Raw genomic sequence first — 23,825 nt, 5'->3', positions numbered from 1 at the left:
AAGAAGCAGCAGCAGCAGCAGCAAAAAGCACAGAGAATACTGTTGGGAGGTCAGCAATCCATGAAGCACTGGAAATTAAAGATACATGTTCACAAACAAGGTTTCAAAAGCTCCAACTCTGTGGGAAGATTTAATAGTCCTCCTGGATACTTCTTTTTTGAATCTAATCGGTAGGTTCAACAAAGGCAAGATGAAGTTTTCTGCTTGGCCTAATAAACGTTGCTTTGTCAGAGATTTTCAGCCGCTGTACTATTTTTAGACTGGGCAGGTTGTCCAATCTTGCTCTGGGTAACTTTGTTTATTTCTTCCATGAGAGAAATAAGTTTCACTGATATGTAGTATCTTGCCATAATAACTGTATCTATGATAGTGGGTTTATACCACTTCAACTCCAGCTTTAGTCTGTTTCAAAAAAGTAGCTGAATCACTAATACGGTTATTGTTAATCTGAATTCATTTCAAAGTAATTATTATTTTGCAGTGAAATAATTTATTGCATAACGTGAAGAACAGACAACTACAGATGTTCATTTTCTTGAATGCTTGTCATGAATACATTTGTAAACTGCAATGTGAAGTAGAATCTGAATTAAAATCTTGATTTTGATGGCATTAATAAACACGGTTGACGCTACCAACAGGATTTAACCTGTATTAATATTTCACTTTTCTACATGGCTTTAGTTTTCATAACTGTTTAAATTGTTCATTAATTTTTTGTTTAACTCTTTGTATCTAGTAGGTTTAGGGAGAATATTTTTAACATTACATTTTTACATTCTTGTTATTATAGAGACCTCTGGTGGTCTTTGAGTATATTTACAAAAATAACTTTTTTTTCCCTGCCTTTATCATTTATAGTGAAATCTTTAAGAAAAAACAACAATAACAACAAAAAAAGCCTTCAAAGTGATTTATGCATCATTAACAATTGTTATACTTCAGCTGAGTGGTTTTCACACCTGAATTTCAGTTTTGCTTAATGCATTGCTTTTTCTACTTCTTGCAATAGTGATTTGATATTGTTTGAAGCTCCAAAAAATAATTCATCAAAAAAAAAAGTTTATAGTTTGCACTTCTAGAGCTACAGTGAGCTGTCTTAAGAAAGATTTGTGTTTACTTTTATTATACTTTTATTTTTACTCCCTGCTGTCTGCCAGAAAACTTGCCTATCACCCTGGCTATACAAATAAAACAGGTTTGTGGTGTTTGTACAGATGCACAATAAAGGAAAAAGAAGTTACTGAGTACTGCTTTCTCCCCAGCTTAATCACATCATTTTCTAGATTGAGGGGAAAGAACAAGAAAATCAAATATATTTGAACTCCTGTTGGCTAACACAGTCAATGGTATAATTTAAGTCAAAACATATTAGGAATGGTGCAGTCAGATAAATTTAGGATTATTCTAGGTGTTGTACAAAATGCTGCCTGGCAAATAAGAGCCTTGTAGTCTGGGTTAGTACATTGGCAAATAGCCAATGAAACAAAGTTATTTGTGAATTAATAAGGACCTGGTTCAGAATAATTAAAGATTACTTGTATGTCTTAATGATCTTTGCATATTATCTGGAAAATTGTTTTTGTTGTTGTTGTTGGTTTTTTTTTTCCTTTTTCAATAATAGAGAAAAACAGTTGCAGCCAAAGAAATAATGCTTTTGGAATTTACACTAATTCATTTGGTAAGTTCTTTACCTAAATATAATTGTGCAGACTCCATGTTCTGAGAGTGAGTTTGCATTATTGTCACTCTCTAGGGGAATGATTCCCAATGGCACAGAGTAAATGTCATGCATATATTCCATACTCTCTGAACCTGCATTAGTTAACCTAGTTAAACTAGAATAGACTTACCTATTAGGTTGTGTCAGTTAAAAAGTTTCATTATTTCTTAGCACCATAATTAAAATGTTATATTTTCTATTTTAGACTTTTTAATTATCAGTAGATTACATTAATAGTTATTAAAGCAGTCGTTCCTTATCGATTAACAATGTTGCACAGCTTTTTTCTATCATCCTGATGACTACTTATTTGGATAGTCTCATGAAGGTGATAATAATACTACTCAAAATCAGTCTGACAAACAAAAATACCCAGGAACAATCAAGTATCTCTATGTTTAATTCTAGTATACAAATGTAACCACGATGCAGGGCATGAAACAGAGGGTTCTTTTTTCCACCCAGTAACAACAGACTCAACCTACACCTTCATCATTGCAGTTGAATGTTCATGCTCTGATATCTGCAGGATTTTGGAGAAGATCCAGTTGTTAAGGAATGCTGTAAATGACCATCACCTCCACCACCTCTGGGCACAGAAGTCGTTCCTTCCTGTCTGCTGGAGCCCCACTCTGTGTCCCCATACTGCCACAGATTTCTGTTCTGAGCTGATAGATGGGGCTGCTCCTCACCTATTTGCATGTTCAGCCAGCAGCAAAACTGTGTCCCAGAGACACACACACAGATGAGCAAAAATACTGACACTACTATCACACACACAGATTTTTAAGAAAGAATCTAATTAGAAGATGAAACAGACTGCAGAAATCAGGTGCAGGGCTTGGTCAGATACAGGTACTGTTTGGCCACATTTTATAAATGAGTGGTCCCATTCTCCCCTTGCTTTGTTCCTACCCATTCACTCCTCAAAAGCATTCCTTCAAAAGTTTTGCATAGTCTTACAGCCTACCCAAATCCCTATGCTCCTCTTGTTTCCCACTTGTTACCAGATAAAGGTATAGTTTAGCACTCTCTAAAACTATACCTGCAGTTTCTTGATGGTCCGTTATATGAGAATTGTTGAGTCATGGCCTGAACCACTGATTTGATCACCTGGGGAAAGGTCTGGGTCAGCCCTGGGAGCACAGGTGAAGGCAATTCAGCTATGTGACCAGAACAGGTGGAGCCTGGCTGTACCTCTCTTAGACCTCATTTAAGGGCTGACTACCCCTCTGGAAGGATTTCTGGTTGGAGATCTGTCCCTTGTGGAGTTTTTCTCTGTGAGGCTAGATTGTCTGAGGCAGGTGAGTATTCTTTCTCTGTTTCTCCCTTTTGCTGTTTCACTTTTGTGTCACTTTTCTACTGCACTATTTTTTTCCAGCTGTAACATCCATCAGTTAGCAACTGGAGTCTTCTAGTCCTTGTCATTATTCTTTATTTGTTACTGTGTTTGTGCCTCAGTTTGTTACTTCTCCCTTTATTCATTATCCCCTTTTGTATTGAAAAAGTAGTTAATCAAATGACCAAAATGAAGTAGGCACTCTTCCCTCCACATACCATTACACCAGTCTTTCTCATCAAGTCTATTACTACACAGCCTGGTGGTATCATCCTGCGCTCCTTTTACTCCAACATACAAATCCTCCACAAATATCCAAGATAAAAACAAACAGGCAAGGAGTCCACCTTTCCCTGCCCAAGTCTTAGCAAGAGGCCCCATGTATTTCTGCAGCCATAACCCTGCTGAGCTGCAGTTCGTTTAGGAGCTTTCTTCAGGCTGAAGTCTCTGATGTGCTGAAGTAGTTTCACCAATAAACACTGAGTCACTGCTGCTACTGAGCACAGGCATGCTTTTGTCAGTCTTTCTGTGTCAACTGCTGTGGCTCTTGGTTGCTTCTGTTAGCAGTATCCTATATCTGCAAGTATCAATCTTAAGTCACATTGGAGCGATCATTAGGTCAATAAACAAATAGACTAAATGCAATGCACTGCAGACTATATAAAAATTCCAGTCTGTATGTTCTAGGAACCAGGAACAAATCAGGATAGGATTATCGTAGCTAGTTCCATCAAGGGACCAAGAATTCCCTCTGGGCAAAAATCATGTTCTAACCAGTTGACGCATGGTGGGTAATACATTAACAATCCCGTAGTGTTGAGATACAGCCTGAGGAATGCTCTGTCTAGACATGGTGTAGACTAACCTGGTTTCTACATCATAAAATTCTCACAATCTCCTAATGCATTTTCCCATTTTGGAGATGAGGAAACTGACATAAAAAATAGAAAATAACCTATCAGCACAGCAACTTTATAAGAAAGTCCTGTAAAAATAAATAAATGTTAATAGGCAAGACTAGCACTGTTTCTAACAAGTTGCCACTCAGCTAAGTGTTTGGACATACAGTTCATTGGGGGGAAAAAAATATATATATGCAAGTGAGGTGATGGAGTTCTACTTGAAAGGGAGAAATCTTCAAAGTGGTGGGAAATATCTTGTCTCTTGTGATAAGTATACCACCTTGAAAACTTACATTTTTGCAATGTGAGAACTGCTCTTCCTATTTTAAATTATTGCTTATTGCTCCTGCTCTGTAATAAGAACATTTTGTGTGTGAAGAGTCAAGTTAACAATAATTTTGTAGAATTTACATCTGAATAAATTATTTATGCTTGTGAAATTAAGCAGACTGCTTTAGCAGCTAAGTAGCTAGCAAGATTTTCTAATTACTAAGCTATTAAAACTATATGCACTATGAGGGAATAGTGCAACGTTCCTAGTTTTCATTCTTAATTAGTTTGCCTCAAATATATTTGAGCCAATTTTGAATTTTTACATGTCCAAATTAATTCTCTTAGTCATTAGTAAGCAAATCTATATAAATCTCAAAGCTACTGATATAAAACAGTATTTCGTAAACACGTATTTCTGCAATATGAAGTTAACATACTATCTCAGATATGGGTAAAAACTTAATTGACCTCTGTAATTTTAGTATCTATAGATTTTGATTTGTTGTAATGATGCTGACATTCTTGCTTCTTCAAGGGCCTGTTGACAAAGAGGATGCTTTTTTCCCACTTTTTTTTTTTTTGTGAAATAGCTTCTAAATTATGGGTAATAGCCAACATCTGTAGACATCTCCTTGGGGAGCTCACAGGATGCAAGTAGATTGTGAGGTGCTAATATAGTTACCAGTCTGCTGTGATTTAAAAAAAAAAAAAAAAAAAAAGTAACTGAACTAAAGAAAAACAACTTCTTTGGTAGCTAACTACTTTGATTTCAGTATTGTATCCCTATCTGTGTACTGTCTGCAAAAGGAAAGTTGTCGTCTTTGAATGAGCTGCTGTATCTTGTACAGAATTTTCGTTACATTCATAATCTTTCATGCAGGACATAAAAGCTTTGATGTCTTTCCATAGTTGCAATGGGCAGCTAAAGTGAATCTTAGCAGGATCTCCATCAACCACTTGAGCTAGACAAGAGGGAAGCCCAATCCAGTCCATCTGCAGCTTTGTGAGGACAGGGCCCAATGGCTTCTGACTGTTATGGGGACCCAGGTTTGGGTAGGTGAGGAGAACAAGATGGGCAGGGCTGTGAGAGCCTCAGGGCCACAACAGTTCCAAAGAGCTCTAGACTTATAGGCATAAATACATGCATAGTAACTTCAACCAGACCTCAGTATGTCTAGAGGTCCAGGTTTGATCATGCCTACCATTTCTTTGATATATGCCACAATGTAATTTCTGGACTAAAAAAAATAAACTTAACCCCATGTAACATACAAATCAAGACCAATAACTTCTTAAACCCTGAATTCTTTGTCATAGACAGTTTGTTTCTTCTTACTTCCTAGTAATATCATTGATTAATCACTCAAATTCTGTTTCGATACCCAGAAGAAAAAAAAAAAAGTGAATTAATGTGAGCCTTTTCCCCAGGTGCTCTATCAGTAGTTCAGGCTGTGACTCAGCAGTTCCCACATGAATTTATTTAAAGAATTATCCTAGCAGAAGAAAAACAAAGAAAATAGCCAAGACTGGAGTGATCCCACACAGAGAGTGGTCCTGACCCTAGACAATGTTATCCTCTTCTGGATTACTGTTGAGTTTCCTGAGATACAGAAGATTAACTGCAGAGGTTACACCCCCTTGTGATAACTTTACTTTTTTTTTTATTATTTTTCTGGAACTTTGCCACTTACCTTACATGATTAAAGAATATTAAGATTAATTGTTTTTATTACTATTATTTCATTATGATGTAAACGTAAGAAGATTTATTTTAATGATATAAGCATTTGTGTTCCTCAAGTGTAGAGATTACTTCAAAAAAACAGACTGCATCAGCTCTGTGATAAAGATAAGGCTGAAGAGTACAAATTTGATTGTTCTGTTTGAATTGAAGGATGTAACAGAAGTCATACAGGTCTTTCTGAGTATTTTAAACATCCAAGTGAACATAACAGTATAATTAATTTTCTTTTAGAGACAGAAATTTTCTCCCAGTAGTCATTTAGTGCTGGGCTATGATGACCTTTGCTCTACCATAACTTTTTTTTTTTGTAATCTCCCATTTTCCTGAGGCTAGAGTCTTAGAATTGAGGTTAATGTTTTCCCACAGCTCACAATTAAGATTTATTTTTCTTTAATATCATCTAAAATTATTAATATATAAATTTTTTTGAGACACAGTTACATATACGCATATTCAGCACATGCCAGATAAGAGGTTTAGTAGCAATTAGACATAATTCTGGGATTCCAAACTCATTCATTTATAGAAGTAACATTACAGAAGAGTTCTGTAAGTTCTATCCTGAAATTCCAGCATTTCAAAAGACCGTGTTCATTTTGCCAGGAGAATACCTTCAGAAGGTAAAATATTGTATAGACAATTCTATATATGTAAACAAAATATTATTGTTGCACATAAGTAGTGCACAGAAATAACACATAGCTGGACACTGGGCTAAGGCTATTTTTCTCAGCCTCTGTAGAAAACAACCCTGTTGGTAGATGCTTTGTTGAAGTTAGTTCTGTGATACTCTCTCTGGAATAGAGGCCAGCATCTTTGTAACCAACAGCTTAATTTATTCCTTAGCTTCCCAGCATCCCACTGATTTTCACAGAACTCTCTGACCTTCTGGGCTTTGAAGTTGCAAAAAAAAATAAAAATAAAAAAAAGTTTCTGCTGGCTTATGAATCAGTCTGTCAACATCTTGGGACTGTAAATTACAGTATACTTACTACAGTTTGCTTGAATTGGCAGAAACTACTTGTAGATATGTCAGCATCCTGTGATTATTAGCAGGAGCAGTATGAGATATCTGGTAAAAATATTTTTTTAATGTTGTTCTTAGCCTGTTCTGTTTCTTGTAGTGTTTGGGAAGTTATTCTACTTTTATTGATTTGAAAACGTTATGGTAGGCAGTCAGTCTTGATTAAATTTTAAAACAAACATACAACAACAAACAAAATGCTCGTAGCATTTTTATTAAACTCTCTCAAATTTATTTGCTTGTTTTGGCACTGTCTTTTTCTTCTACATCTAAGAATTGTTTCCACACTTTTTTAAAAAAAGATTCTAATCTAACAGAGACTAGGAGTCTGAATTCCATATCATCTATGTCACTGACTTCCTGCGCTACTTACATTGTATGCGTTTACTTCATCTGCAAAGACCCGTAAAATATACAAGGGCTGTTCCTAATTTGTGATGTTTGTCCATGTTGTCAGAGGTGGATGCTGGTGGTATAGCAATAGAAATTGAATCTTCCCATCAATATTCTGTTCCATTTTGTTGCCCTGTAACAAATGGTAGTGGAGGGGCAAACTGACAAAATCACATCTGTCCTAAGAGTGTATATGAAGCAAAGGTGTGGAATTGAAATCCTCCACATTGAAAAATTGGAGTCCATTGATATTTACTGCTGCTTGCTGAACTTTTATGGAGACCAAACAATGAATGTAAGCACAGGGAGATGATGGGTGGCATGTTTTAGCGATGGTGACAGCAACGAGAAAGATAAGCCACATTCTGGACAGCCATGTATATTTTCACAGGCATAGCATGCAGGCTCTTGTTCATTGCTTGTGAAAATGCATAGCTGATGGTGGTGAGTATGTTGAAAGGTGGTGTTTTATAGCTAAGGAGTTCTTCTATCAAATAGTGTTATTGTGTTCTCTGTATCTGTTTCCATTGAAATAAACAGGAGGCATTACTGTCAGTGGGATCTAGATGTAATTATCATAAGGATGTTGAGAAATCTAGTATTTGTAAAGTACACACTGTATTTTACTCAGAAATTTCATGAGAGAATGGGTATTTTACCTCAGAAGAATGCAGACATCTAATAAACTAAGTGTATAATTAAAAACTTGACTCTGGGAAGGTTTACTTTTGCTTCGAGTTAGAGTTCAATAAGCTAATTTTATGTAAGTTTCACAGTCACTGACTGTACTGTCAAATACCAACAAGAAGAAAAAAAAGGATTAAGGTGTTAAACTTCAGATACTATTAAAAAGGAACATGTGAGAAGCTGATACATTTTTTTGTTACTCATTTATCTGAGATAATAATAATCGCTTCATATCACTACTTATAAAACATAATTCAGAATAATTTTTGTATTTGTAAAAAATGTCTTTATAAAAAGTTGTAACAATTAACATCATAATACTTAATGAATTAAGGAAAATGTGAGAGGAAGGCTCCCAGGGTCTGGAGTAGTAATTAAAAGGCAGAACTTAATATCCTGCTCTACCAGAGACTGAAAAGTCACAGCCAATGTGTTTAATGTCATAGTTCCAAGGAAGGAAAATAATGTGCTAACATAAATCTGCAAGAATTTAGATATTCTGAGGAACGTATGTTTCTGGAGATGTGCAGGAGTTTCTTAGCCAGATTTAATCAAATTGTTTCTGTCATTCCTTGCTTATTTATGTGTACTTTTATTAGCTGCTTACACTGAAAACATTAGTGCCAGTAATTGAGAATTAGTTTCTGTGGATTCTTCAGTGTCACTAGATGAATATGCAATTTCTAAAAACTTCAGCTATCCTGGCACAATCCACTTTAATTTAATAGAATACCTAGGTAGGAATTTTCAGTAAAATGCTGTGCACTGAAAATACACATCAACAGAACTGCTGGTGCAAAAGTATTGTTTTAAATTAGATTTTTATTCATGTAAAGAAAAGAGGGGGAGAGGGTTAAATTCTAAGTAATTGGACTTTTTTAAAATGAATAAAATCTATTTTTCAGTCACTAATTTTGACATGTGAGATGACTAAATAAAGATATTAAGTGTTTGCATTTCATCCTTTCAAAATATTTTTTTTTTGGCTTTTTTTTTTTTTTTTACAGTTGACTATTAGAACTTCCTGGATAACTAATATATTTTAGTCTAAATTCCCACAAATTTTCACTAGCTTTGCCATGGATGCAGCAACCATTTTAGAAACAGTACATACACCTTCCTCTTCCTTGAGCAGAGAAGCTGTAGCAGGGTGAGCAATATTGAGAAGTAGGAAGAGATTATTTGTTGGGTGATCAGCTAGGAGCAGCAAGCTCCTGGATTAGGAGAGAGAGACAATCTGAGTCCTCTAATCTCCATCAGTCAGCTGGGGAAGAGCCAAACGCCTCCAAAGCAGTGGAAAGGTTTCACATTTTTAAGTCAGCTCTTTTTCTTTTGAGTCCCAGGGCTGTTAACTGTTGCTGTTTCAATGGTTACACTCCATCTGTTTTCACTTTCCTTATCAATCCTCATTTTCATTCTCTTACTTTCTCACATCTCAACAAGTATTTTCCCAGCAAGCTAGAGCCAAGGTCAGCTGGAGGGGCTATGAGACTCTCAGATGGCCAAATCCTACCACAGGGACATACGGTGATGAATGAGAAGCTACCAAAAGAGAAGTACTAGTAGAGAAGCCAAGAAAATAGTGAAACAGAGACATGGGAAAAATGGGTAGAAGATCACACCATGAATGGTTTATGATGCTAAACGAAATTGTGTGAATAGCCTTGAATTCCATGTCTCTGTATGGGGGTACAATATGGCAAAATGATGAAAGATAACCATCAAATGTATAAAAGGTATTGTTGGTATCAAATTACCAAGATTATTTGAGGATATCAGAGACAATTATTTCTTTTTGAATTCTTATATGTAATTAATTTTACTTCTAAAACGTCTGTGTTTTATATTGATTTCTTTAAAACATTCAATTGACTGAAGGAGAAAGAAAAAAAAATTTTTAGATGATGCTCTGAGGCACTGCAAACCATTCCCATCCTTGCCTTCCTCCACCAGACCCAGCAAGGCTGTAGCAGGTCTGGGCTATGACATTCCCCCCTAGAAGCCTTACTGGGCCCAGCCATGGTCTCCTCCTGCCCATCCTCAGCCTGGCCCTGAGCTCAGGCTACCCTGCTGCACCACTCATCTGCTCTGCTCCTGGCCGGGTTGGAAGGAGTTGGCCTGGCTAATTTACTTATTCTTCATTTGATTTTTCATCTTATTTTGGCAGTACAACAGATCTATGTGATCACACAGAGTGTTGACTTTAGATACTATAGTCTGACTCACAGTGCAAAAAGAACATTATGTTCCATGGAGCAGTATTTGTTACTGATTATTCAGTCTTGTGAGCATCATTATGGATAAGTAATTTATTAACTAATTTCACTGTTTATCTATATTTCTTTGTTACCCTTCATTTGATACAAGTTATTCTTAAGCACACCTGCCTTTAGTATGCATCCTTCCAACTTCATTAGCTCCAATTAGAATAACCTATTGGGAAGGACCTTAAATCACAAAAGCTTTGATATACGAGTTGATTTGGTCTTCTATCACACAGAGTTACAAGGAGTACAGTTGACAAAGGATATTTTTCTGAATGCCTAGAAAAAATACAGGAAAAATTACTGACGTACCTTGAAAGAATACACCCAGAATGTACCACATAAAAGTGCAAGAAAGAATACAGCATATTATGCTAATACATATCAGATGGGCAGCAGTTAAGCGGATGGGGCCACTTTTCAACAGTGCCTAGTGACAGAACAAGAGGCAATGGGTACAAACTAGAATATAGGAAGTTCCATATGAACACAAGAAAAAGAAATATCTATGCAAAGAGGGTGACAGAGCACTGAAACAAGCTGCCCAGAGAGGCTGTGGAGTCTCCTTCTCTGGAGATATTCACGGCCCACCTGAACACTTTCCTGTGTAACCTACTGCACAGAACCTGCTTTAGCAAGGGGGTTGGACTAGTTCGGACAGATCCAACCCGTAACCTGTAGGCCATAAACAGCTTGGCCCAGCCCATTCTGCTGCCACCTCCTGACCAACACCATCATGACAGCTGTTCTGCCCCACTGTGATGCCTGACCCAGCCCTGGATGCACACCCATCACTCACAACCAAACACTGGTGTGCGATAGGCAATATATGGGCTGAATCCAGGATACGGGAAGGATGCACCACAATGCTAACTCAAGTTACGGCAAATAATGCTATGTATTTTGATACACTGGCTAAGTAGAGTCCAGTGAACAACAAAAAATATGCAGCTACATCTTCCATTTTGATGAAGGAATCTTGTGAACAAGTTTCAAGATTTCTGAAGTAGTCTATTTTTTTGTATATTTCGAGCTCCATTTTCAGTTGACATAAGTATGTTGCCTGCAAATTTTAAAAAAGACCTTGTAGAGTTACAAGCAGACACTCAACTCAGCCACCTCCCAGGTTAAACCACAACATCAAATCAAAGAAAAGTCTTATTATGCCTCTTTACCAGACTTTTATAAGTTCTATCTTACCTGAGAAAAATATCCTTCACAATTATGCCTTATTCATGTCATCACTTTTTGGCAGTATGTACATTTGTGAACAACTATTTTCAAGGATGAAGCACAGGAAGAGTAATATTTCACCAGCAACCTCTGTCAAACACCTTTAGAACTCAATGAGAATTCCAACCTCTGCCATCAAACCATTAGTTTCACAAAAACAAGGTTACATATGCTACTAGTTTGTGTTTATTGTTTTTTTTTTAATGTTTATAATAAAAATATTAAAAATGAAGATAAGTTTTGTTACTTATATAGATTAATTATATTCAATATTTTATTAAGGTTGCTCCAAAAGTAATGCCTCCTGTTTTATTATGTTGGCCTACAGTATCAGAAGCAGATGCTGTGAGACGGAAGTACAGGCTGAATCTTCCCTATGATATCTGATTATCTTTTACTGCCAGACGGAAGGAGAAAGTTAGTCTGACAAAATGATGCATGACATGAAAGTTTATCTGAAGCGAAGGTATGTCACTGAATTCCTCTGTTAAAAAATGGTCCTGATTAGTAATCATCAACACTTGCTGAAAATTTATGGAGCCTAAATTGTGGGCATGAGTGCAGTAAGACAATGTTTCAGTAGTGGTAACAGCAAGTCAAGTCTATTGGTATATATTTGGTGGCCGTTTTCCTCCCATCACAAAAGATTTTAAATTTGACTACGCTTTCTTGTCATCTTGTGATCAAGGTAGCCACTAATTGTCATTTCACCCACAAAAAGTTCTCTGTTTACAAGAAAGAGATCTAGGACAGTACTTTGTGGCATGCAAGTTGCATGCTTCATTGTGCCCAAACCATTCTTCAGCCATTTAGTACTCCAGGCAGAAGAAAATTCTGCCCTATTTATACTGGCCAAGTGAACAGATAGCAATGTAGAACAAGATGTCTCACTGGCAGAGCTCAGAGGATTACAAACAGCAGTACAGGATCTAATAGGAGACATACAGCTAGTAGTGCTCTCCAAGGGTTAGTTTTGTATCCAATTTTGCTCAACAGATAAATCAAGGACCTGGAAAGAAGAAAAATAAAAAACACCATCAGCAAAGTTACTGATGATACAAACGTGAGAAACCAACAAAAAAGACCCAATCAAGAATAACACCCATCCTCCCCCAAGACTATACCTAGAAGAAAACATTCTAACATGTATGAGTGTTTTTTCAGCCCACTGCTTGTATGGTAGGTTATCAATTGGCCTCAGCTGTTGAACCAAGTGCACTCAGTTTGAGATAGGCTTGTTATTAATCATCCTTAATTAGAAGAACTTTTATAAGCACAGTGTTTTTCTAGCTAGTGACAGAAAACTCTGTATAAGGGTTCTTAGAGGGCAGATGATGAGGTATGTGGGCATTTTACTATGGAGATTTTTTTTTTTACTATGGTAGTTTAAGTTTTTAATCAGTGAAACTAATTTAATATTGTCACTGAATCTTTTTATTATGATAAATAGTTGTTACGATAGGTTATATGATGCATAAAAATATCTAACAGTTTGTCACGGCTTTATGATTTTGTATTCCACATCATAGCATCATGCAGCGTACTCAGGATTAAAGAGTTAATGCTGCAGTTCCATGGAATGTCCGGTCACTGTTTCATAAGAGAATGAACAAGCTACAACCCCCAGGAGACCTCATTTTTTTCCATTTCCATTTTCCATTTGGAGGGAAAGACAAAACTGACTGCGAATCATGAGACTGGCTTTTTTGCTCCCTATTTTCCCTACTCATCTTGCCTACAGCATTAGGGTAAGGATTTCAGTTTTGGAAAATCTCCCATTTTATTTATTAGCTTCAATTATATTGTATTATCTCACATTTCACTATTAGATTTAGTAAATGTTTTTCCTTAGCATGTTGCTACTATTTTCCTCCTAGGCCCATTTCCTTACCTTTTCACTTTTCCAGGGCATGTGTCCATGGGTCCCTTTGCTCCCTTGGTCCCAGAACCAGGCCAAGCCAGGCCAAACCTTGACACAGGTTTAAATAAATAAATAAATAACTTAAACTTCCTTTTTGACTTTCACTCCTTTCATTACTTTCTTGGAGCATGGAGAGAGAGAAGAAAAAAGTAATTGAGTCCTAAGGTGTTATTTTAAAATTACTGCAATTAATTTATTTCAATTTTTTTTCAAGATTGTTATTTAGAGAATTTCAAACTTGTGTTAGAAGCTTATATTCGATTAATTCTTGGCTAATGCAGTCATAAGGATGCTAACCCTAACTGAATTCTAACAAGTGAAGGCAGATCACCTTCTTAGATACTAGGCAAGCCTTTTTTCTTTTTGGTCTGTTTTTAAATAAGCTGAACAACTCAGCTCTTAAGGCCCCTAGAAGATTTAAGCCTTACTAATGGGACAGACCAGTGGTCCCACCTATCTGAAAAAAAAAAAACGAACAACAACAACAAAAAAAAAAAACAACAGAAATATATCCCACAAAACAATAATTTAAGAATGCAGAAGTTATTAAATTAGTTTACTGGTGGTTTCACTTTCTAATTCTGATATCAGAATTTGCTTGCATATTTTTTTTCTCATTGCAAAACTGTTTTTGAAGAATATTTTTAATTCACAACATCATATTTTTAAGCAATTGCTGAAGTTCAATTGCTGTAGATAATTTATGGAAGAAGCCTGGTGGGAGAAGAAGTGGACTTCTTTAGGCTTAGAAAGTGATAGTTCTCAACTCTAGCAATGACTTTCCTTAAGCAAAGAGAGGAGATTTTGCATAAAAAGTGGAGAAGTTTTGCTCAAGAATACTTTTTTTGAGTGGACACTTGCACAGCAAGTAAAAATATGTATTTTTAGAATACAAATGAATGTGCTTTTATAAATGTAAAAGGAACCTTACTTGACATGTTTACATTAATTTTTTTGTTTCCCCTAGTACATTTATGTTATTCTCACTTTTAACTATCCCAATAATTAAGGGATATATAATTTGACATATATAATAGGTCAAAAATATTTTAGATTTTAGAAAATTACCCTTATAGCTTCTCACATTTTTGTCTTAGTTATAGTAACTAGAAGTTGATACATAACAGCTTTTATTCCGCTGCTTTCTTACATTACTGTCTTTGTTTTGTTCTGAAGAAATCTGTGCGATCAACTTGGATCAAGTTAAATGGTACAGAATGTAGGTGTATGTTTTGCTTATCGGTGATAGGGGCCTGGATGTTGGAAAATACATCTTTCCATTTCTGCCATGCATGTTAGCATGACAAAATGCTAATAATAGAAAAAGAATAAGATTAAGCAAAGTAATTTATTGATAGAAAATTTATTCGGAGTAATTGTACTGAGAAGTTTGCTACTGAAGAACATGAAGTTGAAATGTAAAAGTGTTGAGAGAGTAAATATTTTTGTTATACACTTCAGTCTTTCCTATGCTTTTGAAAATGACAAAAGCACACGTTAAGCCCAAAATGCAAGTAGTAAGAAATGTCTTTTTTTGGTAAAAAGATCAGAAAACCAACATAGCTGTAGATGTATGCTCATTAATATGGAAAATACCGGACTCAATATACTCATTCATGTCTCCAGTTGTCTTTTTTTTCCCAGTGAATGTAACTATGCAAAGTAAAATTCTGTATTAGTAATACTAGTAACTTTCCTGGAGGTGAATGTAGATATCGGGTTAACACAACTGCAGTCAATTCAGTATGTGTTAACCTTTTGGGCAGTTGTATGCAGTTAGAATGGATCAATTTACCACGGGGCTTCTCTTTAGTGAAGGATTATGCTAGTGATTTTTTTAAAAAATTTCTTCAGAATTATCTTAGACGGAAGAGACTTGCAATGATCTTAACCCTCGGTTTTGCAGTGGGTGTTTATCACTTCAGACTGCTTCTGGCAGTTAAATAGATAGAGTTGAGTTTGAGACTACATGTAAAGAAACAAATAGATTGGACAAAGTACTTTAATGAGAGAGCATTTTAAAACTATAGTAAATGTTGTTGTCTTTAGACTAATGTCAACCCTTTTTTTTCCCCACAACCAACTATTGGACATAGAATGGTATAATATTTGCAGATTATTTGTAATAGTTGAGTATATTCACATAAGCTGTTCCTTCTACAGTAATTGAAGAGTGATTTTTCACTACAATTTAATTCAAGACATTTTCCTGACACTCTGCCCAGACCAAGTTATTTTTTATGCTTCTCCGTAATTTTGGGAGTAGTTTGCATATCACTTCATGGCAGAGTCTCATTATCATTCTGTATGTGATAGTCTTAGATGATTAATAATATTTGCTTTGAAACTGTGGTGATTTTTTTGCAACCATGTCAGGTTGAAAAAAAAGGAAAAAAAAAAATCACCAAACAATAGAGCAAAAGCTTGCAAGTATAGGAGATCTTTCTGTAGTTTTAATTGGTCTGCTAACTGAGAAAAAGTTGTAAACTAAAACTTGTTATTGAATTATCCAGAAGTATATTTTTGATAATACTTAATGGTACAGTAAGATGAAATCATTGTATTCCTGTAGTTACTGTGTATTAAAAATGAGAAATAGTTGATCACTTCCAAAACAACAGCAAACAAAAACCACACTGTGATTTGAATTTTACTTTTGATTTAATCTTGAGTAGACTTAACTGATTTAAAGTCATTAAAAGAGCGTGACATGAGGTCTTAAATACATTCATACTTTTTATGTCCTCTTTAATTGTTGTAAGCCTATAAGTACTGCTAAGAAACTTTCACCATCTGAATGCAGCCAGTGTTCATCTTGTTTTTGGACTACAAGAAAAAATCAGAAACACATACTTGTTTGTGTATTTTTTATAATCTGCTGGTTTAAAGATATAATTATGAGAGTTCCTTTACTGAAATGGGTAGAGATGAAATCCAGATCATCTGAAACCTAAATGAAAATACTCTTTTTATTAGTAACATAACACTTTCAATATTGCCAAATTTTGTAACTCAAAATGTTGGAGGCACAAATTGTTCCCATCAGTGAGAATGGTAATGCCAAAGTGATACTGTTATGTTTTATATCCTCTAAAAAAATATATAAATAAAATTTTTAAACTCAGTAATTGTATTCACAACGCTTGAAGATCTTGCGGAGGTCACTGCTGCTGTTTGACTATTGAGTATATACAGTAATGCTTTCTAGTGAAAACTATTTTATAGGTAATTTATGAAGTTTTATTTAATATGGGGAAAAAAAATGGAATTAATCTGTACTTGAGGACTGGATGGGTGATGTTATTAGAGAATATTCCAGTGGGATATGAGATGTGGCTGCAGGAAGAGCGATTGAAGATACAATAAGACAATAGTTACTTTAACTTTTTTAATTCGATACAGGTTTTAAACTTTTTTATATTCATAGGAATATCTAGTTTTCCCCACTTTTTTTTAACTGAGTGCCCTTCATCTGCAGTCAGTGCAGTAGAGTTTTTGCATCACAGGTGCCGTATTATGCCTGTGTTGTTGATGGTAGTGGGAGGATAGGTATGTTCATTTCTTCAAAATAAATGTACTGTCAGCGAATGCACTTAAGTCAAGAGTTTTGCAGCTATAGCTGCGACTCTTGATGAAAAGACTGCTTTATTCTTCTTAATAGATGCTGAAATATTAATAGGGGAGTAGACTTATGTTCCTTAAAGCTGTGTGTAAGGAACTCTGGCTTCTCAGTCTGAAATCCTGGCAAAGAATATAATGAGATTTTTGAAACTGAGAATATTAAGCTTTTCAAAGCTATGGCAAATATAATGTAAGCTATGTGAAATTATATCAGTTTAATACCTCCAGGACCTGCCATGTAGTTGGCCTGTAGTATCAGTTTCAGAACACCAGTGGCATCATGCATTGTTACATGTCAACTGCAAAAAATTTGCTTATTTGAAGAAACGCTTCTTACCTTTTGTATTAATACAACAACCCTCAACTTTTAATGTGAATTATTTCATTTTTCAGAAATGCGCTTTTAATTTTTTCAATTTTTCCTTGCTGTGTTCTTATACAGTGATAATCTAAATTAGAAATTTGCATAATGTCTGATTAATTACATAGTTAATTATGAAAATACATGTGCTAACTAGATGATAGTCATCCAGAGGGAAATACCATCAGTTATTTAAATCTCAGGAGATCTGTATAGGACTGAGGGAGAGCATAAGAATCCACAAAGTATGGTAAAGTCTTGTGCATGTGCTTAATTACTGGGATTAGAACAATTAATTTTAGCTTGTGAATAATATTTAGGAGGCAGGGATCATAGCATTCAGTTCTGAAAGATATGAAGGAATAAATATTGAAGAAAGCAATATTTAGCAAAAGACAATATGGCATAATAATTTGTTGGATAAATGACTTCATAAAAGAAAAACATTTTGATTTTAGTTTTGATAAAGCCTGGCCAATGGGAGTCATTTTCAAGTTAGTATGGAGTGGCCTTAAGGTTGTAAATAATACTGTTGGCCAAATCCCAATACTGTGCGGATGAGAAAAGGATGCAGGAAATTCTGTTGTTTATGCATGTCTCTGTAACACTGCGAAGCAAGAGGAGCCTAGAAAATCCAGAGGGTAAGGGGTCTTAAGCTTGTGGACTTAATAATTAATTCTTGTATTTCTCTTTTGGGTTACTACCATGCTGATAGAGGAGAGGAAAACAATCCGAAATACTCAGTAAAAAGTATTGAAGGTCAGAAAACAGTCTTTGAAAACCAGCTAAATTAGATTTAGCTTTCTCTTCTTTCTTTTTACTAACACCAAGTAATATTAATTCTAACACTCTTTTAAACATAGCTTTTTGCTTTTTTCCCCCAAATATAGGATACTTGCTTACCATAACAAGGTGCATTTTTAAATTTTCAAAGTGGCAGTTTTTACTAAATGCTTTTCTTATTTTTAATTTAGCAGTTTGTACAAATATGGAAAGTATACTTTAATATTGAAAGTCTTTTTAAAATCACTCGAATATATCTGGAATAGAGTAAGCTGGTAAATCTTTAGAAGTTTTTAATCACTGATGTTTTAAAAGTTAGTGTCATGAGAACTATTTGCAGCTGTTCATATTGCATGTAATTGTTAGGAAGTGGTGTTCTCAGTATTTCTCTTTTCTAATGAATATAATCCTCATTTCCGTCAGAAAATATTGAATAGGCATAAGAAAAAAGAGTGGGAAATAAGTGTTCTTAGCTAAATGACATTATAACAATTCAATGAAGTGTGATTTTTTTTTTTTTTTTTAGTATTACAATTTGCTGATTCTGGACAAAGATGTTTAGTTTGTCATTTGAAAGGCTGCATCTCAGACGATGCGAGAATGAATGGATCATCTATCACTACTGAGAACCAAGAGCCAAATTTCAAAAGTAATTCTGATGAGTTAAGTGTATATAGCAGATAGGATTAACAGGCCTCATACTGAATATACAGTTAACTTTGTGCTGTTTCTTAAAACCATTTTGTAAAGCAGTCTTTAGTATAAATAATCTTACTGCTATAAGCCTAACTCTTCTAGATTATTTATATTAAAAAAAATTACATTTCTGAAGTTTTTTGAATGTACTTGTTTACAAAATATAGTGAAGATAAAATGATTTCCACAGGATGATATTATCATTAATTGAAATAGGCATATCTCTCCATATTTTTAAATATTCCAGATAATTCTGCAAATACTGGAGAAAAATTAACGTCTGTCACTTTCATCTGTGTGTGTAGTATGGTTTGAACTAAGGCCATTCTTTCACATTAAATATTGACTTCAGGTAGACCTGAGATATAAATTCACCAGAAAATGAATACTGTAAAGTAGCTGGTAAGGGCAAACTGAAAGTACTGTCAATGAATTCGGCAACAAGGAGTGTGGATCTTGGAATCATTTAAACCATACAAATTTATTATTCTGCTGGTTGACTAATCTGTTGGCTGAAGAGACTAGCAATTGTGATCCACATTAATAACTCCATACTAATAATTATTTCTTTAGTATCTGCAAAACATAAGAAATTTTCATGCTCCAAAGTACAGTGAATAAAAAACTTGTCTTCTGCCACTTTTACAAAATAAATTTTTTTAAACACTTTTCCTCTGAATTTTCATTGATGAGTATGTATGGGGATTAAGGGCAACTTTTATGATAAACTACGAGTGCAGATTTTAATTCATCTTGCTGTATTTGTATAGCCTAAAATTATTATAACAATGAAGTATATATTTTGAATTTAGCGTTGCTTTTACTTTCTTTTTAAAATATACATTGCAAGTCACTACAGTGGTGCACTTGAATGAAGTATTTAGCAGCATTCCAAGGGAAACACAAACCTTACATTATTGTTCAGGCTTAATTAACTATATAAATGAATATGTGCTTTGAAGTGTATAGTGCAATTTTTCAGTGTTTTGTTTATTTTCATCCAATTGCAAACAAACCCTCCTGAACACTCTGATGTCAAGAAAAAGATTAGTGTGCTGCGAGTACAGGCTTTTCTGGTTGCTTAGTCCTTCTGACAATCACTAAAAGTTTGTCTGTATTTAAAATACAAATTTAAAAAGTGCTGCACAAGCATGAACTTTCTGTTCCAAGGATCCATGTTTGTGCAACACAGGGCACAACACGAGGGCTACTTCGGAGAGGAACGTGAGATTTGTCTCCTCTAGGAGGAAGAATCTTCTTTGCCCGTGAACTATTTACATAGATGTGAAAGCTGATGTTACTTATGTCATCATTACTGGGGGTCTGATTATTCAGTACTATTCACTCCCATAAGTGTAATCGATTTCTTAAGTAGGTGTCGGTAGATCTAAAGGTAATTAGTTTTGTATGGTGGAGTTTTAAGTGAAAACTGCATCTGGAAGCAGCTGTTCTAAGGAAAGTACCTTGGAAAGCAGAGATAAGTACTTTATTTGCATTTATATTAAATTATGTTGTAGCAAAATGCAGAAAACAAACTTGGATAACACTGAAATTGAAATCATCAATTTTATTTTGTTTTGTTTTCCTAGCAGAGACTGATTTGTAGTTCATGTGCCTATATGGAGTCTCTCTGTAATTGCCTGTTCCTTGCTGTTGTTCTTCACTTTCTTTCTCAGCTTTGAATCTTCTGCTTTAACTCAATGAGTTACAATTGTAATTGCAAACTAAACATTAATCTCATTTATTTGCAAGGGCTGCTTTAATGTTAAAGTTATTCCTACATTTTCTAAATAGATCTTTATTGCAGTTACAGTAATTTTGGGTGAGCTTGTATATAGTAAAGACAGCATGCAAATTAGTTTCTAAACAACACTTCTATTGTTATTATAGTCCATTCCTTTTGTACAAACCTTTTTGGAGGGCTTGGGCTCAGTCTTCAATTTTCCAAGTTGTTTAAAAAAACATTTTCCTGTGACTTTTTTTCACGAGGTATTAACAGGATTGTGCAAGTCAATTTGTTCCTTATTTTACTGACATGACGTAGAGGTATATTAACATAGAAAATGAAATGCTATCTAGAAATTAATTTCCTGTTAAGGCATGATAGAAACCATATTCCATGTTCACTTGGAAAAGCAGGTTTCTGAGCTAAGTACACTTTTATTCCTCTTCCATGTTTAGTCTATGTGGTAATATATCATTGGCTGATTTATTGTGAAAATGATCCTCCCTGAATAGCCTGATTTTCTGGACTCATGCTGCTTCTAGGTCTGATTTACATTAGGTTAAATGAGAGAAGTTTCATGCCAAATCCCATATTTAATGTCAATCACATTACTGGAGGAATACCAGGGAAGAAGTGCCCAGAAAGCTCTTATTGTTTTTGCTTTAATGCTTTTTAACCTATTTTCAGTTTACTTGAATTTTTCTCCATAACTTTTTATAGGTATGATTTTTGGCAAAATCATGGTAACTTCTTTTCTGTCTGGAATAAAATATTCAAAAGAAATTTTGTAGAGGAGCCGTGCTCAGTAGTTACTGTGTATGCAGTTAATTTTTACCTCTTTTGGTGGTGCCTACCTCTGTGGGCAGTGGGAGGATAAATAGATTCATGCTTCTCTATGAATCTGTGACCAGTACCATATACTATGTGGTACTTCATGTTGCTCTTGTAACAGTGGAACTATGGCTTTTGAAATGATATATATTCTCTTAAGTACATTACCTTCATATTAGTGGAGTTAGAATCATCATAAAATAATGTGACAGCATTAAATACTACCAACCCTTAAACTACTGAAAGACAAAAGATTATTAGTGTAAATATGCTACAATGGTTAAAGAAAACTGAGACAAATTACATATAAGTGTCCAAGAAATAATCCCCTTAAAGAAAAATTTTTAAAGACCTAATGGTTTCTAAAACTATTCTGACAAAACCGAGTGCATCTCTGTATAGCAGAATTCTGTTAATTCTTATCCAACTGAATTGGAGTAGTTGAGCAAGCTAACAAGCCAAAGGAATAGGCTCTGACCCAGAGAAAACAAAATATTCTTGAGCATTCTTATGTGGGTGGGAAATTCACCAGTTTCCAAAGTGACACTGAGTAGTGTTTTGAAAAAAATTATTTTGTATCTTAACTGTTGGAATGTTTTATCTGAAAAAATGTGTCAGATGTCTGTGATTAATTTTGTACTTCTTCAGTATTATGAAATTGCTTTTGAAAGTAGGTCATGTTTTTAGTACAAAAAGATCATGAATTATTACAAGTATAACATAACTATTTGTTATATCAGAGTATACTTCTCAGGTATTAAGAGTTTTTTTAAAAAGCAGGATTTAAAACAATTTTTTTTTTTTAGGACATTTAGTGCTTTACATCCTCACACTGGAAACAAAAATATCCACTCAGTGTTTTGTTACAAGGGAGGGGGAAAAAAGCCTATAGATGGAAATGGACCTATCCAGTTTAAAATCACTTTTTAACTCAGTAATATATAATGTGTAAAGAGATCTAATATAAACTTTAAAAATTAAACTTGTGATAGTTTTTATTCATATAATGAAACATTTGCGTATGTTTAAGTGACCTTATACTGTATATGACTTTTTCGGTAAAGTGCTGCTCAAGTCTTTTCTTTGTTTGCCTTTTTCAACTTTGTTTTACATCATAGAATCATAGAATGGCATGGGTTGTAAGAGACCCCTGTCGTGCACAGAATTAGATGTGGCTGTCCAGGGTTTATCCAATAAGTTGCATCTGAAAACTGGCTCAATCCAACCTGGCCTTGAGCACCTCCAGGTATGGGGTGTATTCAAAGTTTCTCTGGGCAACCTGTTTCAGTGCCTCACCATCCTTTTGAAACTGAAAGTAGCCGACTGACCTGATTTATAGGACAATCTGAGGAAAATGAGTAAATTAGATCTTCTCTTAAGCTCTCAGAGCTGTTTTGGGAGTAGGTGAGCATCTTAGATTCTGGCTGTACCCAATCACAAACTACAGAAGCTCTCACAAAATCAAGAAGATAAATTTAGCATTTTAAGATGAGTAGAAAAAATGTTATATTGTATATTGCTGAGGTTACTAATGGCTGAGAAAGGAAACCAATTATTGAAAACTGAACCACAACACTATGGTCTTCAGTTTGAATAACTTATCAAAAACTTTTTTAAAGTTTACTTGAAGATATTTGTTTCAGTTACCTTAGATTCATTTATAGGCTTCCTGAATTAAAATGAACATCTGAAGGAGATTTTTAGCTTTTTCTCCTTTGATTTTTACTTAGTTGACTTCAGTGTCTGCAAGTTTTAAAAAGATATGTAGAACAGATGATGAATATCATGCCCAAAGGCAGATCTAGCCTTGCGGAATGTCTTGGATGCGTACTTCTGTATGTTTCAGAAGCCTTCTACATTTCTTTGTGGGAGAGAAGGAGCTTTCCCTCAAAAGTTCAGGGAAAATCCACAAAAGGTGATCAGTATTGCATCAAACGGCTATTCAAATTAACCTATGGTTTCAGACAGCTTAACTCATCACAAGATCCTGATTATTATCAGCACAATAATAACCAAAGAAATTTTAATTGTACAGCAGCAAATCTTCATCTCTTCAGTTATCCTTGCAAAAGGGAGAAATCTCCCTAGGTGACAGAGTAATCAATCAAACTTGGAAGATGGGAAGCAAGTCTAGTCTAATCAAATGGAAGAATTTTGAATAAGAAATAGGTATGAGTCCAAATGAACTAACCTCTAAAATGTTTTTTTCTGATGTAACCACAATTGATGTAACAATGGTTGTTCTGTCTATCCTGCCATAACTCTTGTCAAATAGAGTTTGCTGTTAAATGGTAGCGAGCCACA

At 34.8% G+C, this 23,825-nt stretch overlaps 1 long non-coding RNA gene across 1 annotated transcript; it reads left to right on the top strand.

Annotated features, from left to right (window-relative positions):
• Window positions 1-2,911: 2,911 nt before the first annotated feature.
• Window positions 2,912-13,366, top strand: LOC116216435. The gene is made up of 3 exons (XR_004159169.1): window positions 2,912-3,027; window positions 11,911-12,048; window positions 13,112-13,366. It is a non-coding gene; the product is annotated as an uncharacterized LOC116216435 (long non-coding RNA).
• Window positions 13,367-23,825: the final 10,459 nt, after the last annotated feature.

The sequence above is a fragment of the Meleagris gallopavo genome, chromosome 3 (genome assembly GCF_000146605.3).
Source record: "Meleagris gallopavo isolate NT-WF06-2002-E0010 breed Aviagen turkey brand Nicholas breeding stock chromosome 3, Turkey_5.1, whole genome shotgun sequence".
In the NCBI taxonomy this organism is placed as follows: Eukaryota; Metazoa; Chordata; class Aves; order Galliformes; family Phasianidae; genus Meleagris; species Meleagris gallopavo.
The sequence above is the reverse complement of the archived record's forward strand: the minus strand, read 5'-3'. Positions and strand labels throughout refer to the sequence as shown.